This window comes from Pan troglodytes, chromosome Y (assembly GCF_028858775.2).
Source record: "Pan troglodytes isolate AG18354 chromosome Y, NHGRI_mPanTro3-v2.0_pri, whole genome shotgun sequence".
Classification (NCBI taxonomy): domain Eukaryota; kingdom Metazoa; phylum Chordata; class Mammalia; order Primates; family Hominidae; genus Pan; species Pan troglodytes.
Genome location: NC_072422.2, coordinates 12,296,843 through 12,311,912, shown reverse-complemented (window position 1 = coordinate 12,311,912; position 15,070 = coordinate 12,296,843). Strand labels below are relative to the sequence as shown.

Genomic DNA, 15,070 nt, shown 5'->3' with positions numbered 1-15,070 from the left:
AAAACAACAAAAGCAATGGCAACAAAAGCCAAAATTGAGAAATAGGATCTAATTAAACTAAACAGCATCTGCATAGCAAAAGAAACAACCATCTGAGAGAACAGGCAACCTACAGAATGGGAGAAAAGTTTTGCAATCTACCTATCTGATAAAGGGCTAATATCCAGAATCTACAAAGAACGTATACATATTTACAAGAAAAAACCAAGTGGGCAAGGATATGAACAGACACTTCTGAAAAGAAGACATTTACACAGCCAACAGACACATGAAAAAATGCGCATCATCACTGGTCATCAGAGAAATGCAAACCAAAACCCCAGTGAGATACCATTTCATGCCAGTTAGAATAGGGATCAGTAAAAACTCAGGAAACAACAGATGCTGGAGAGGATGTGGAGTAACAGGAATGCTTTTATACAGTTGGTGGGAGTTTAAATTAGTTCAACCATTGTGGAAGATAGTGTGGCAATTCCTCAAGAATCTAGACTTAGAAATACCATTTGATCCAGCCATCCCATTACTGGGTATATACCCAAAGGATTATAAATCATGCCACAATAAAGACACATGCACACATATGTTTATTGTGGCACTATTCACAATAGCAAAGACTTGGAACCAACCCAAATGTCCATCAATGATAGATTGGATTAAGAAGATGTGGCACATATACACCAGGGAATACTATGCAGTCATAAAAAATGATGAGTTCATGTCCTTTGCAGGGACATAGATGAAGCTGGAAACCATCATTCTCAGAAAACTATCACAAGGACATAAAACCAAACACTGCATGTTCTCACTCATAGGTGGGAATTGAACAATGAGAACTCTGGGACACAGAGCAGGGAACATCACATACCAGGGCCTGTCAAGGTGTGAGGGCTGGGGAGGGATAGCATTAGGAGAAATACCTAATGTAAATGATGAGGTGATGTGTGTAGCAAACCAACATGGCACACGTGTACCTGTGTAACAAACCTGCAGGTGGTGCATCTGTACCCTAGAACTTAAAGTATAATAAATAAATAAATATTAAATTTCTTGATCTCAAAAAAAGAAAGAAATACTTAAGGAAAAATAGGCAAGTATGCAAATCCTAGTAAGTCTTTAAATGAATTTCAAGCACCTCACTATAGGGTCCTCCAAGGGAGTTGTAAATTAGGAAGCATAAAAAGGAGAAGAATTTACACACAGCTGATTCATTGTCCTTTCTTCTGATGTTCCCTTCCCCTTCCACCAGAAAACACTCAGCACTTCCGTGGGAAAGGTTTGGTATCTCTGAGAACATTCTGAACATGTCAGGGGAGATGTGCAAATGATAACCCCATCACACACTCCCTCAGGGAGCTGTACATGCCTACTGGGGACATGTTACCAGGGACATCACTATCTGATCCTACTATTTATTCTAGAGAAATCATCCTGGCTCCCTGCTTATGGTCAGGGCCAGCTCTCTGGGAGACAAACCACCTGCCACTGTGCACTACAAGGAGTGCACTATTAACCTTAAAGGCCAAGGGGAAAAAAGGCAAACTTTGCCTCAGTGCTCCCTGTATATTGGAGCTGTGAAGGAATTTCAATCCCCAGAGAGCTGGGATACAGAAAAGAAGAGAGCAGCCACATGGAATGGGAGCTGTGTAAGGGTCCTGCTTTCTCTGGAATCGTGCAAGGCTCTCCTTTACATTGACAGATGTAGAAAGATCTAGTATTAGTAGTGATGCATAATTAATAATATTTTATTGCAAATATAACACTGAATAAAAGCAGTCTGCCTGATATTTACTGGTTCAGAAAAGTCACATATCTCCAAACAAAAATAGGAATAATAGCTACATAGGAATGGTCTTCATAAGACTCTCATGGGGCCTGTCCAGTTAGGTTACAAAAAGTCTCTTCTCTGTGCATGTAATGCACATGTTACACGTTAAAATTTGCTGATTGTTTTCTTCTTTTCCAAATCATCCCACCTATGCCCCCAACTGAGTTAGGTGATAGACATGTTCTGTATCTGTACAGTCCAGTAAAATAGCCACTACACACATTTTGCTACTGAGCACCTGAAATGCAGCCACTGCAACTGAAGAATTGAATTTTTAAACTTATTTAATTTTAACAATTTAAATGGCTTTACATCGCTAATGGCTGTCTTACAGGAAAATACAGCTTAACTCAGTTCTCAAACTTTAATGTGTGTACAAATCATCTGGAACCTTGTTAATGTGTAGACTCTGATTTGACAGGTCTGTGTGGGCCTGAGAGTCTGCAACTCTAAGAGCTCCCAGGAGATGCTGATGCTGCTGGTCCATGGACCACACTTTGAGTAGCAAGATTCTGACTCTTTCAGGAGCCACCAGTTCCAGTGTGTCTCAAATACTGAATGGATAAATTGTCTCCGAATTTTTCTGGTCACACAGCCTGCCAGAAAAAAAATTCCTGAATAGCACTGTACTAACATCTTACATGTGTTATAAAACAAAACACAAAACAGAATACTGTAAATATCAGAAATGATGAAATAAGCAATATTTTATAATGACGATCACAGTAAATTCATACTATTAATAGCTAATACCTCAAAGCAAAATACACACTTGAAATGAGATTCATTGTTAAAATTATGGAATTATGATCCACTCTACAAAAAGTCTCCTTGATAATTCCAAATTTCTTTAAATCAGATCTGAATAGGTAGGCATTGGTGTTTTAATGTCCCACTGTGTCCCACAAAGCTCTTACAGATGGGTCAGTGTAGCCATTTCTACATGTGTGCACAAGAGACAGAGAAGGATTTTACATTTACATTTCTGGTATTCCCTGCAATCTGCAATCACTTCATAGAAATTTTTTAAAGCCATGTGTATATCTCATGAGAGTTAATTTAGCTAAAACTACAAAAAGCGATCCACCAATTCACCTCACTGAGATCACATTCGAAAGTGCTTCCTTGAACCCAGCTCTTTTGCAGGCCCCTCCTGCTCCATATAGCCCAGGTCACCTCTGATGTACACATCAAGCCAGAACACCACCTTCAACCTGAATGTTAAATATTACGACAGTTCATCTGTCTCCTAATTTTTCAATAAAATATGTAAAAATCGACACCTCAGTTTTCCTTCAACACTAAATATGTCTACCCAACTTTGGTAACCACTGTCTAGATAGTACATAGAACATCCAGAATTATTATGAACATCTCAGATAAAATTTACCCTCAACCATAATATTGAACATTACGTTCTCAAAAACACAAGGTGGAAATTCTTCTTAAATTAGAATGTTAATGTAACAACGATTTCAACAAAGTTTACCAGGAACTGAAGCAAATTACTGCAGGCTTTATATGGAAAAATCAATGTACAAAAGTTATCAAGATCCTGAAAAAGAATAGTGCCCTGGCCAGGTGCAGTACGTGCAGTGGCTGATGCCTGTAATCCCAGCATTTTAGGAGGCTGCGGCAGGCAGATCATGAGGTCAGGAGATCGAGACCATCCTGGCCAATATGGTGAAACCCTGTCTCTACTAAAAATACGAAAAATTAGCTGGGCATGGTGACAGATGTCTCTAATCCCAGCTACTCGGGAGACTGAGGCAGGACAATCTCTTAAACCAGGGAGTCAGGGGTTACAGTGAGCCGAGATCGTGCCACTGCACTCCAGCCTGAAGACAGAGCAAGACTCAATCTAAAGAAAAAAAAGTGCCCTACTAGATGTTAATATAATATACATTACAAATTTATTATCATCAAGACAACATGATAGTGGCACAAAATCAATAAGTAGATCAAAGGAACAGTAAAGAATCAGGAGTAGGTTGGGACATACATATAGAAATCCTAACTCTAATAAAGGTGGCATTTCATTTAATGGCAAAGATGGGTCAAGGTAGTAAGCGCTCTTGGCAAAGGTGGCTACCTAGAAGAAAATTAAAGTCAGACTCACTGTCTCACTCCCTAACAAACCCACCGGCTCTCGAATGGGGGCAGTTTTGCCCATTAGCAGACATTAGACAATGTCCAGAACCTGTTACAATTGCAGGGATAGGGGCTTTGCTCATAAAATCTTGTCGGTAGATGCCAGGGAGTCTGCTAAATATCCTACAATGCACAGGACAGTCCCACATACAGTTGTCTGGCCCAAAATGTCAATAGTACCAAGGCTGAGAAATTCCACCCCTTTCCCTACCTTAACCCTCATAGCTAAACAATTAAAGAGGAATGCTATTAGAAGAAAGGTGCCAATGTGAAAGCTGGTTTCTCTACTCATGAAACGTGTGGACAATGGCTTGGACAAGTACCACTCTGAGGCTCATTTCTTTCATCTTGGCTTTCAGGAATAAGGATAATATATATCATGAAGCAATGAACAAGGACTCTGGCCAAGCACAGCAGTAAATAAATGGTAGCTATGATGGCTATTATAAAAAATGAGAAATCACATGAAGAAGTACCTGCAAACACATAAATGTTCTTTACAAGAAAAGGGGACATTTTGTTCCTAAGAGATCCAGGTTGCTTGATGGAGCAATTTTGGAGACTTAAACTAAAGCAATATATTACAAATTCCCCAAGAGCAGGAATTGTGTCCATCTCATTCTCTCTAACAAAGACTGCTACATTAGAGAACCCAACAGACATGTAATGAATATATTTTTATTTTGTTTTTAGGGAGCAGAGAGAAAATAACATACTAATAGCCCTAGAACCATTCTTTACATATAATCATTTGGTGCACAAATTGACAAGACCCAGCCAGCCTGCTGAATGGAGCCATCTGGAGAGCTCTAAGTGTTTGGCAGTGGTAGCCCTATATTCTGAAACCAGCTGGGGAATTAGCCAAGCCTCTGGTCCCACAGCATAGCCGTGGGGACTGGGGATGCTACAAAGCCTAGAAGAGTCTCAGAATTCTCTGAAGATGTTCCTATAAGCTCTGGGATCTCTGAGCTTAAAGACGATGTATTTCTGTGCCATGAGTCTCAAGATGGAACTTGGGTTCTACATTCACCACACACTCCCACTACCCACTCCAAACTTCAGAACTGAGAAGTCATTAATAACTTCTTCAGCCTCATTTTCCTAGACATAAAATGAGAAGTGGGGAATGAGGGAAGTACCTTTCAGTTACAAAGGAGTGTATGTCTAATACCTCTGCTGAAAACAGAGTAATGTTTTTGACAAATATTAACAACAAAAACAATTATCATGAGGACATAGTGAGAGTTAATTATAACACTTAAAACATACAGGAATGAAGCAAAGTGCTCTCAGACTCTGAGGAACACATGTTATGTGAACACAAGTTACTAATTTAGTTTATAAAATCTTTGTAGCCATTTTAAGTTCCAACTCATGGTTGATGAATAGGAAGTGAATGAAATGATGTACTCATATTTATAGCATATTTATCATATTTTCACATACTTACAGCATTTTATAGCATTTACATCTTTGTAAATGGTTCCATCTTTCAATCATTTAAAATATAAAATTTGGATAGATTTTAGAGACAATCATTTTATCAAAATCTCAAGAACCTTTAAATCACTAATAATGTACTTATATACATCTGAATGTTATATCTCACCTACTGCTGCATTCATATCTAGAAGACAAGTGGCTAAGACAAGAAGGCTAAGACATTGACTCACCACTTCCCAAGAGTTCCCATTCAATGAGCCAGGCCCTGTAGGCATCTGCGCTTGCAAACCCTGTCTTAGAATAAAGACATTGTCTTCAGGATTTTAGATTCAGCTCCTCAAGAGGAGAAACAAAGGGTACATTCTCAGCATTCTCTGAGATTTATTTTCCCGGAAATGAAACAGCAAAGGCCAAAAGAATTGTTTTTCTTGCATCACTTGACCCTGAATTATCAGGGCTGATTCATTCAGTCACCTGTGCTGCTCATAAGTACTTGGGAGTACAGCTTGCTGATATGGCCTAAGAGGAAACTTTTCTCAGACTCCAAGCATATGGTCAATTTGGAATGAAGCAGCTGACTGTAGCTCTCATCAACCTACGGCATCTCTTCTAAGATTCACTAGAGGCACCTGTTCTAGAACAGGGACTGAAATAGCCTTGGGTAAGTCAGCAGCTAGAGAAGTGGGCTGTGGCCTGAGAGGCTCACCACAGCTCCACAAACACCCTCTCCCAGGCGTGTCTCTGGTGTCAGGCCCCAAGGCCTGCCCTCCCACTGTCCAAAGGGAAACAGTGGGTTCACTGTTAGAAACAGCAATCTGATCTAGTCCTGAAGCAAGACATGCATTGGTCAGATAGAGAGATGCCATAGTATTAGATTTTATGGGCACTTCAAAAGATTTTCAAGGGTAACTTTGACTGTAGACATTTTCCACCTTCCACAAGAATTTTAGAATTGCAGCCTCTGCATTAACTATAGCTTCTCCATGAGCCCACACCCCAATCCTCGGCAAAAAGGTGCCTGATACATGTCCACAGAGTCCCCTAGTTTCCTGGTCCCTGTACCATGTAACGCATTACTCTATGGAAGCTGTAGCCAAATGACTTCAACTTATTCTTGACGAAAAACACACCAGTGACACTCTAGCTCCATGTGTGAAAAATGACAATTCAACAGCTGAAAAATGGCAAGCACTATGCATTTTGGTACTGCACTTACATCTAAAACCATAGAACATCCTAGTATTAAACTACGCTCAGGAAACATCAGAAAAGATGTTTTGATAACTGACTTCTCTTAGCCATCAAGTTTCAAGATCTTTAGCAACTCATTCTAAGAAAAACTACTTGAAAAAAAATGAAGGATCACTTAACTATACTTCGAATTCAGAGTGATTGCAACTATATTGTCTGTTAAAAATCATTAAGTGTTCCAAAGAAAGAGTTCAGAAAATGGAGTACAAACTCTCTTTCTACTTATTCACTAAGTATTTCATATTCAGCTATTCATTCTTGAGTCAAAGTAACTTGAGTCAAAGTAACTGACTTCAATAAATTCAATACACTTAGAATAAAGAACAATTTACAGTTAGATGAGTGACTTGGCCTGCCATGGTAAAATGAAATGGCAGTTGTTAGAATTTTCAAAAGAAAAGATCAGGTGATTTTTCATGGATGTAAGTGAAATCTGTCAACATGGCAGTGAGCTCAAAGGAATGTTACTGCACTTGATAACTACTTTTGGAGTGACTCATTAATAATTTAGTTAGATTGGCAACAATGCTCTCCAATTACTCAAACACCACTAGAAAACATTTTTCATTAGGATACTTAAATAAACTTTTCCTGCCTCATTCTGATTACTCCCCATGTTTGCCCAAAAGAAATCAGGCCCAATTTAAAAGTTGCTCCTCCAGAAACATGTCCTTTGTTTCTCTTCCGTTGAGATATGGCATCACCTTTTCCCAAACTCACATGGCATAAGACACATATCTGATTTAATTACTTAGACTGCAAGTACCTGGAAGCCAGGCTCCATGTTCAATTGAACCATGTACTTGCACCCTCTAACTTCCCACCACATAGAGCTCCTAGCACAATACCCTGAAAAGAGTACACCTTCAGCAAGTTGTGTGTGAATGAGTGAGGGAATAAATGTGGGCTTGAGGGGTTCTGTTTGGTGGTTCTGGCATATCCCAAGGCACAGTCATTTGCTAAAAACTTAATGTGAACCCTTCAAACACAATTAGGTTGATACTGAAGTTCCACACAGTCATCTCATGGTGATTCGTGGTAATGAACTTCATTTGGACCAGTGGTAATCTAGAAAGTGTGTCTACATCTCTTTGAATGCGCTCCACTTGAAAAATATTAACCAAGCATTTATTTCCCTTTTAGAAGCTAAGTCATTTCATTTAACAGCATCTATAGCTGTCAGAACTTTGGCAGACTTTGTGAAAAGTGTCACTTTAACTGTCCGATTTAAAAATTAATCACAAAAGTCTTCCTTTGTTTTGCTTTTACTACTTAAACTCCCTATTGATAAAGAAAAAGTACTGGTTTTTGTTGTTGTTTGTTTCCTTGTTTTGTTTTGTTTTGTTTTAGACAAGGTATCATTCTGTTGCCCAGCCTGGAGTGCAATAACACACTCATATCGCACTGCAGCCTCCACCTCTTGAGCTCAAACAATACTCCCACCTCAGCCTCCTAGGCTCAAGCAATCCTCCATCCTCAGCTGTGACTACAGGTGTGCACCACTATACCCAGCTAATTTTGTAAATTTTTAGTAGATACTAGGTCTCACTATGTTGTCCAAGCTGGTCTGGAACATCTGAGCTCAAGAAAATCTTCTGCCTTGGTCTCCCAGATTGCTGGGATTACAAGTGTGAGCCACTGCACCTGGCCATGTTGTTTTTTCGTTTGCTTATTTTTAAGATTGTTGGGGTCTTTTTCTCATAATACAAAAAAAAATGCAGTTATTGTATTTGGGAAGAGAGAAAAATCCTGTACTTTAAAATCATATTTTACGACGACTCTGCTTACAAAAATACCGAAGGAATCTCTTTCTCTGGATCTGCTTGTCCAGGAGTGAAATGTTCATTAAGGTCATCAGGCAGGCAGTTCAGGAACTCTGGACTAAAGTGAGCTCAAACCCAAGAAGACCGCCAACTTCCATTTCTTGAAAATCCTCCTGCATACAATGTTTCATTCCTTTCAATAGTTTGCTCATTTTTGTCTTCTGGAAAGTAAGTTCATTTGTTCATGCTATCTAAGTGGAAGTAAAGAACCTCTATTGAGCCCCCAGCTTCACTTCTGGCTTGTAATGCACTATTCCTGAAAGTGGTGGTTCTTATTTCTGAAGAGGGGCTGCCTCACCCATCTTGTCCCATCAGATAACTTAAGAGTTCAGCGCAAGCCAGGCAAATCATGTAGTAACAGCCCCTCATTGTAGCAGCTAGAAAATAGAGGCCCAGAAAAATCCACTGATTTGCCCCTTGCACAACACTACTTACCAGTGGCCTCAGGCAGCCTAGAACACAGGCCTGCTGGCCACGAGTCCTGTGTTCTTTCTTACCTAGCCTGATGCTTACAGCTCTCCTGGGAGTAAAGTGGCAAGCCCTAGTAGTGTTGCTGAGTGTCAGGCATGAAGCCAGGCAAGAATTAGGTCCTCCAAACCCTTGCTACTCAAAGTGCATGCCATGGACCATCAGCATCTACCCTATCTGGAAATGAGTTAGAAATGCAGAGTCCCAGGCCTCATCCAGACCTATGTCAGACTCTGCTCTTTATCCATATCCCCAGGAGACTCACAGGCACATTAAAGTTTTAAAAGCATTGCTACATAGCAGGGGGAAAAAAAGGACACATCTTCGCCTTTTTGAGTTAAGCTCAGGCCAAGTCCTGAGCTCACATCACCACCTATGGCAGATCACACTGAAGGATTCACCGGTGATCTGACCCAAATGGAATCGTCTTCTTTAAACACTAAGGGTAATTAAATAATCTGCAGAATAGAATCACTGGAGCCCAGTGGATGCCTTATATAATCCATATAATGCATTTGTCAGTTTTGATTCCTTGCTGATATTCTGATCTACTTACAGACTACTGAGGGGTAAAATGCGGGAAAGGTTGAGTAATAGAAGTGCTTCTTGATGGAAGGTCAAAGATATCCTCACCCACTTTTTTTCCTAAAGTGATTATCCACAAGAATTGTGGGTAAAAGGACACAACATGTGCTTCATGCCAGGATTAAGAATGCAGGTATGGGAGTCAGCCTTCCTGGGAGCAAGGCAGAGCTCTACTTGCTGCCTCTGTGTGACCGTGACAACTCAACATTTGTGTCTCAGTTTTCTCACCTTTAAAATGGGAACAGAAATGACACTTATTTCATAGGTGTATGATACCAATGAAATGATAATGATCAAGCCTGGCATACAGTGAGTGCTCACTAAATATGAGCTACTGTTATCATACATATCCTATGTGTCAGTGTTGCTTAAAACCACTGAAGCCCCCAAAATAGTTACTTCTTGTGATTGACCCAGATAATGATCAACAGCCAATCGACATAAAGAAATCAATAATGGGCTGGGCATGGTGGCTTACTCCTGTAATCCCAGCACTTTGGGAGGCTGAGGCAAGAGACTCTTTTGAGCTCAGAAGTTCCAGACCAGTCTGGGAAACATGATGCAACCCATTCTCTACCACAAATAGAAAAATAAGCCAGCATGGTGGCGTGCACCTGTAGTCCCAGTTGCATGGGAGGCTGAGGTGGGAGGATGGCTTGAGCCTGGAAGGCAAGAGTTGCAGTGAGCTGAGCCTGGGTGACAGAGTGAGACCCCATCTCAAAGGAAGAAAAAACAAAACAAAAGAAACCAATGCACATCCAGGCTCAGTGGCTGTAACCTGTAATCCCAGTGGTTTGGGAGGCCAAGGTGGGAGGATCGCTTGAGGCCAGGATTTCAAGACCATCCTAGGCAACTTAGCAAGACCTCATTTCTACAGAAGAGAGAGAGAGAGAGAGACAGAGAGAGACAGAAGGAGAGAGAGAGAGAGAGAAACTAATACACATAAAAGGCAGACATTGAGAAAAGTCTCGCCTTACCAAAAAATGTGTGAATTCTAGGTTTGAGCAAAGACATGTACCACCTTTCACAGCAAATTCTAATTTACACTGATGCAGACTAAGAGCCACAGAGCTTGATCAACCATGAAGAAAGAAAGGAAAGGAAAGGAAAGGAAAGGAAAGGAAAGGAAAGGAAAGGAAAGGAAAGGAAAGGAAAGGAAAGGAAAGGAAAGAGGAGTCAGTCTTAGTCACACAACCTCATGCCTCACAGCTGTCCCTTGTGAGCACACCAGCCAAATGCTTTGTCTACCTGCAAAGCGACTTTAAAAAGAGAGAAAGAGGAGGAGCTGCTCTGCATTCTCTCTTTAAACTGTAGCACGTTATCATTCCTTCTATGATAGTTGGCCAAAAGACCAATCTGATTCCCTTCCTTAGACTTCATTTTAATTTTAATTTTTATGAAAGCAGCAAAAACAAACTGCTCTCTCCATTCCATTCTCATTTTTTTAATTAATATTGTTCCTTTTGAAAGACTACCCCCATTTCTCTTTTCTTAATTAGGCCCAATCTAAACGTAGGCATAAACATCGAACTTGGCAAGGAAAAATGAAAACTATCCCCAAGCCCTGAAAATCTAAATCAAGACCAAACCAATTACAGCATTTTATTTAGGTGGGGTTTATATTTTGTATTTTTTTAACTGTTAAGTGATTGACAGAATTTATGGTAGGCTCAAAATGTTAAAGTATTTCCAGACTTTGGGGGAAGACATTAAGTTTGTATATAGCCTTTAAACAAAACATTGCATTTTCCAGCCATGCCTTTCAGTTAAAAAGTATTACACTTTTAATAGCTGCATAATTCTGGACATATCCTTCTTCTGAGTAGACATTTTTCTAGCTAAGCTTAATCCAGTGAGTTAAAAGAGAGAAAGAATGTTAAATGGAACCCTCTACTTGCAGTTAGACATATGTTTGCTTTTCACTGCAGGACGCTAGGAAAACTCTCTGATTGTCTAACTTTTTGCCTCACCTGTCTGAGGGCAGAGGCCCTGAGGACTGCATGCAAATTTCAACCCCCCAACCCCAAACTCTCACTTCTTCTCTGTTGAGCATAGCTTAGCCACGGCAGGATGCTACCTATTTACTCATGGAGGCCTTACCTGTCGGTTTTCTTGATGAGGATGGCCCTAAAGATATGCTCCAGGGGTGTCTTCTCCTGTCCATGGGTGGGCTGCACAAAGGGGTGCACGGCTGCCAGAGACAAGCCCTGTTGGTACAGCTCCAGGAGTTGGGTGGGCAAGTCACACAGGGAGGTCAGCCTTACTGTTGAGGATCCAGGGAGCTCTGCTGGAGTGGAGAGAGGAGAGGCTCATCACAGACCCACTAGGACACCCACCCAGCCCTGCCCAAGTCCCTGTCCCCTTGCCCTCAGGGAGGATCCTCTAGGTTACTGCTAAAATGAGTTTGTCCCACTTTTTGCTGTCTTCAAGCGTACTTCATAAGCAGACTGTCATTTTCAAAATCACCCAAAGGCACTAATGATTGGATGCTGGCCAGGCGTGGTGGCTCATGCCTATAATCTCAGCACTTTGGGAGGCCTAGGAAGACGCATCGCTTGAGCCCAGAAGTTTGAGACCAGCTTAGGCACCATGGTGAAACCCGGTCTCTCTAAAAAAAGAGAAAACCCTCAAAATTAGTTGGTGCTTGTGGTCTTGGCTACTCACAAGGCTGAGGTGGGAGGCCTGCTTCAGCCCGAAATGGGGAGGTTGCAATCAGCCATGATTGGGCCACTGCATTTTTTTTTTTTTTTTTTTTTTTTTTTTTGAGACGGAGTCTCGCTGTCGCCCAGGCTGGAGTGCAGTGGCGCGATCTGGGCTCACTGCAGGCTCCGCCCCCCGGGTTCACGCCGTTCTCCTTCCTCCGCCTTCAGAGTAGCTGGGACTACAAGAGCCTGCCACCGCGCCCGGCTAATTTTATTTTGTATTTTTAATAGGGACGGGGTGTCACTGTGTTAGCCAGGATGTTCTCGATCTCCTGACTTCGTGATCCGCCTGCCTCGGCCTCCCAAAGTGCTGGGATTACAAGCGTGAGCTATGGCGCCTGGCCAGGGCCACTGCATTCTATCTAGCCTGGGTAGCAGAGCAAGACTCTGTCTCAAAAATAAAATAAAATAATAATGGAATGTCTTAGATCCAGAGTCATCTTCTCAGTAATCACAATGAAAAAGTCATTTCCACCGTCTAAAAAAAGAAAAAAAAGAAAAAAAGAAAAAGAAAACAGAAATAAAGGAAGAAGGGAAGGGAAAAGAAGGAAAATACACTGAACAAATATAAAAATTCTAGGAGGCAATAAGTAGCATAAACAAAGTCAAAAGACAAACTTAAACAAAATTTCTGTGACCCTTAAGATAAAGGGCTAATTTCCTTAATTTGCGAAACCCTCCTTACCCCAAAATAAATTCTACATAGGCAAAATATATAAAGAGGCAATTACTTACAAAATGTAAAACGCTAACCAATATTTGAAAAAACATTCTATCTCAGCATTAGAATTACACAAATCAAAACCAGGAATATTTTTACCTATTGAATTATTTTAAAATTTGGACTTCTAATTTACTTATTTTTGAGAAGGGGAAACAAAATTCAAAATTCAAAAGGTACAAATGTGTATTCAGTGAAAAGTCTACATCCTAGCCCTATCCTTTACCTCCTAGACATTTATTTCCATAGAGGAAATACATTATTATCTTTTTGTGTGTATATGCATTAACAATCAAAGAATTCATACAAAAGTCAATAGGTCTATATATTTCCCTCCTCTTCTACACAAATGTCAGCATAAACACACCTGGCTTTTTAAAATCAGTTTTTATCAATTAACAGGACACTTTTCAGGCAGCTATGGTGGCTCATGCCTGTAATCCCTATACTTTTTGGAGGCCGAGGTGGGAGTATCCCTTGAGGTCAAGAGTATAAACTAGCCTGGCCAACATGATGAAACCCCATCTCTACCAAAAATAAAAAAAAAAAATTAGCCAGGTGTGGTGACGCATGCCTGTAATCCCAGCTACACAGGAGGCTAAGGTGGAAGAAGCTCTTGAACCCGGGAGGCAGTGGCTGCAGTGAGCCGAGATAGCAGCACTGCACTACAGCCTGGGCAACAAGAGCTAAACTCCGTCTCAAAAACAACAACAACAAAAACAGTATACTTTTCTTAGAGACCATTTCATAGCAGTACACAGAGTGTTTTCTCAGTCTTTTCTACAGATCCATTGTGTGATATACCATGGTCTATGAAAACTTTTGCTTTTATAAGTAATCGTTTAGTGAAAAATATCATTCCTATATGATTTTGCACATGTGCGCTTATAGTACATACAAAAAATAAATTCATAGACGTTGAATTGCTGGGTTAAAAATACATGCATTGCGTGCATGTATCAAAACATCTCATGTACCCTATAAATATATACACCTACTATGTACCCACAAAAATTAAAAATAAAATCAAAAATCAGAGGTGTAAAAAAAATATATCTATATATACACACATATATATACCATACATATGTCTGCATTGTAATTTTTTCAGATAGTGCTAGATTTCTTCTATACAGTACTATGGATTTATCTGGCATCAGTGATGTATAGAGTTGTTTGTCTTCCCATACTGTGGCTATTATCAGTGAAAAAAAAAACATGATCCCTGTGAGATGTTAACTTATATTTCTCTTATTGTGTAATTTGTATTTTTTTCTTATTAAACATTTCACATTTAAATGCTGTTTTTCCTTCTCTGTGAACTGTCTGTCCATTATCTTTGCCTGGCATCCTTTTGGGTCATTGGACCTTTTTTCTATTGGTTTGTAAGAACTGTTTACATATTAGGAAATTTGGTTTTTATTTATCTGTCCCCAATTTGTTGCTTGCCTTTTGACTTTGTATATGGTGGGTTTTGCTATGAAATTTCTTTTTTTTTTTTTTGGACAAAGTCTCTCTCTGGTGCCCAAGCTGGAGTGCAGTGACACTATCTCAGTTCACTGCAAACTCCACCTCCTGGGTTCAAGCGATTCCATGGAAAACTTTTTAAATAAAGCTAAATTTACCAATCTTGCTTTCAATGGCTTCTGAGTTTTATGTCATAGGAGAAAGACCTGGAATTGTAAAACAGTTATCTTGTGAATTCTCATAAAACTTATTTCATTTTTTTGCATAAAAATCTTTGATTGATTTGGGATTTATCCCATGTAAACTATGCAATATGAATTTAACTCCCCCACACACCCACACACAGGGGTTTATCTATTTTTCCTCATTGATTTCAGATGCCATATATTATATGACATTTATCATTCATTATATTCCCAGATATGAGTTTATGACTGTGATCCATCAATCTATTTGTATAAAACACTACTTTAAACAATTTTAATTTCACATTATGTTTTAATATCTGGTTAAACCATTTCTCAAATTTTCCTATATTCCTGTTTATGTTTTGAATCTTCCTAATTTGTTTTTCTAAATGATCTTTAAAAAATCTGCTCAGTAAATTCCCTTTCCTCCACCAGAAAAAAATTTG

General features: G+C 39.8%; 1 pseudogene; it reads right to left on the bottom strand.

The window, feature by feature from the left end:
• Nucleotides 1–13,916, bottom strand: part of LOC112206510 (raftlin-like) — a 68,476-nt pseudogene extending 54,560 nt beyond the window's left edge.
• Between the last annotated feature and the right edge of the window lie 1,154 nt (nt 13,917–15,070).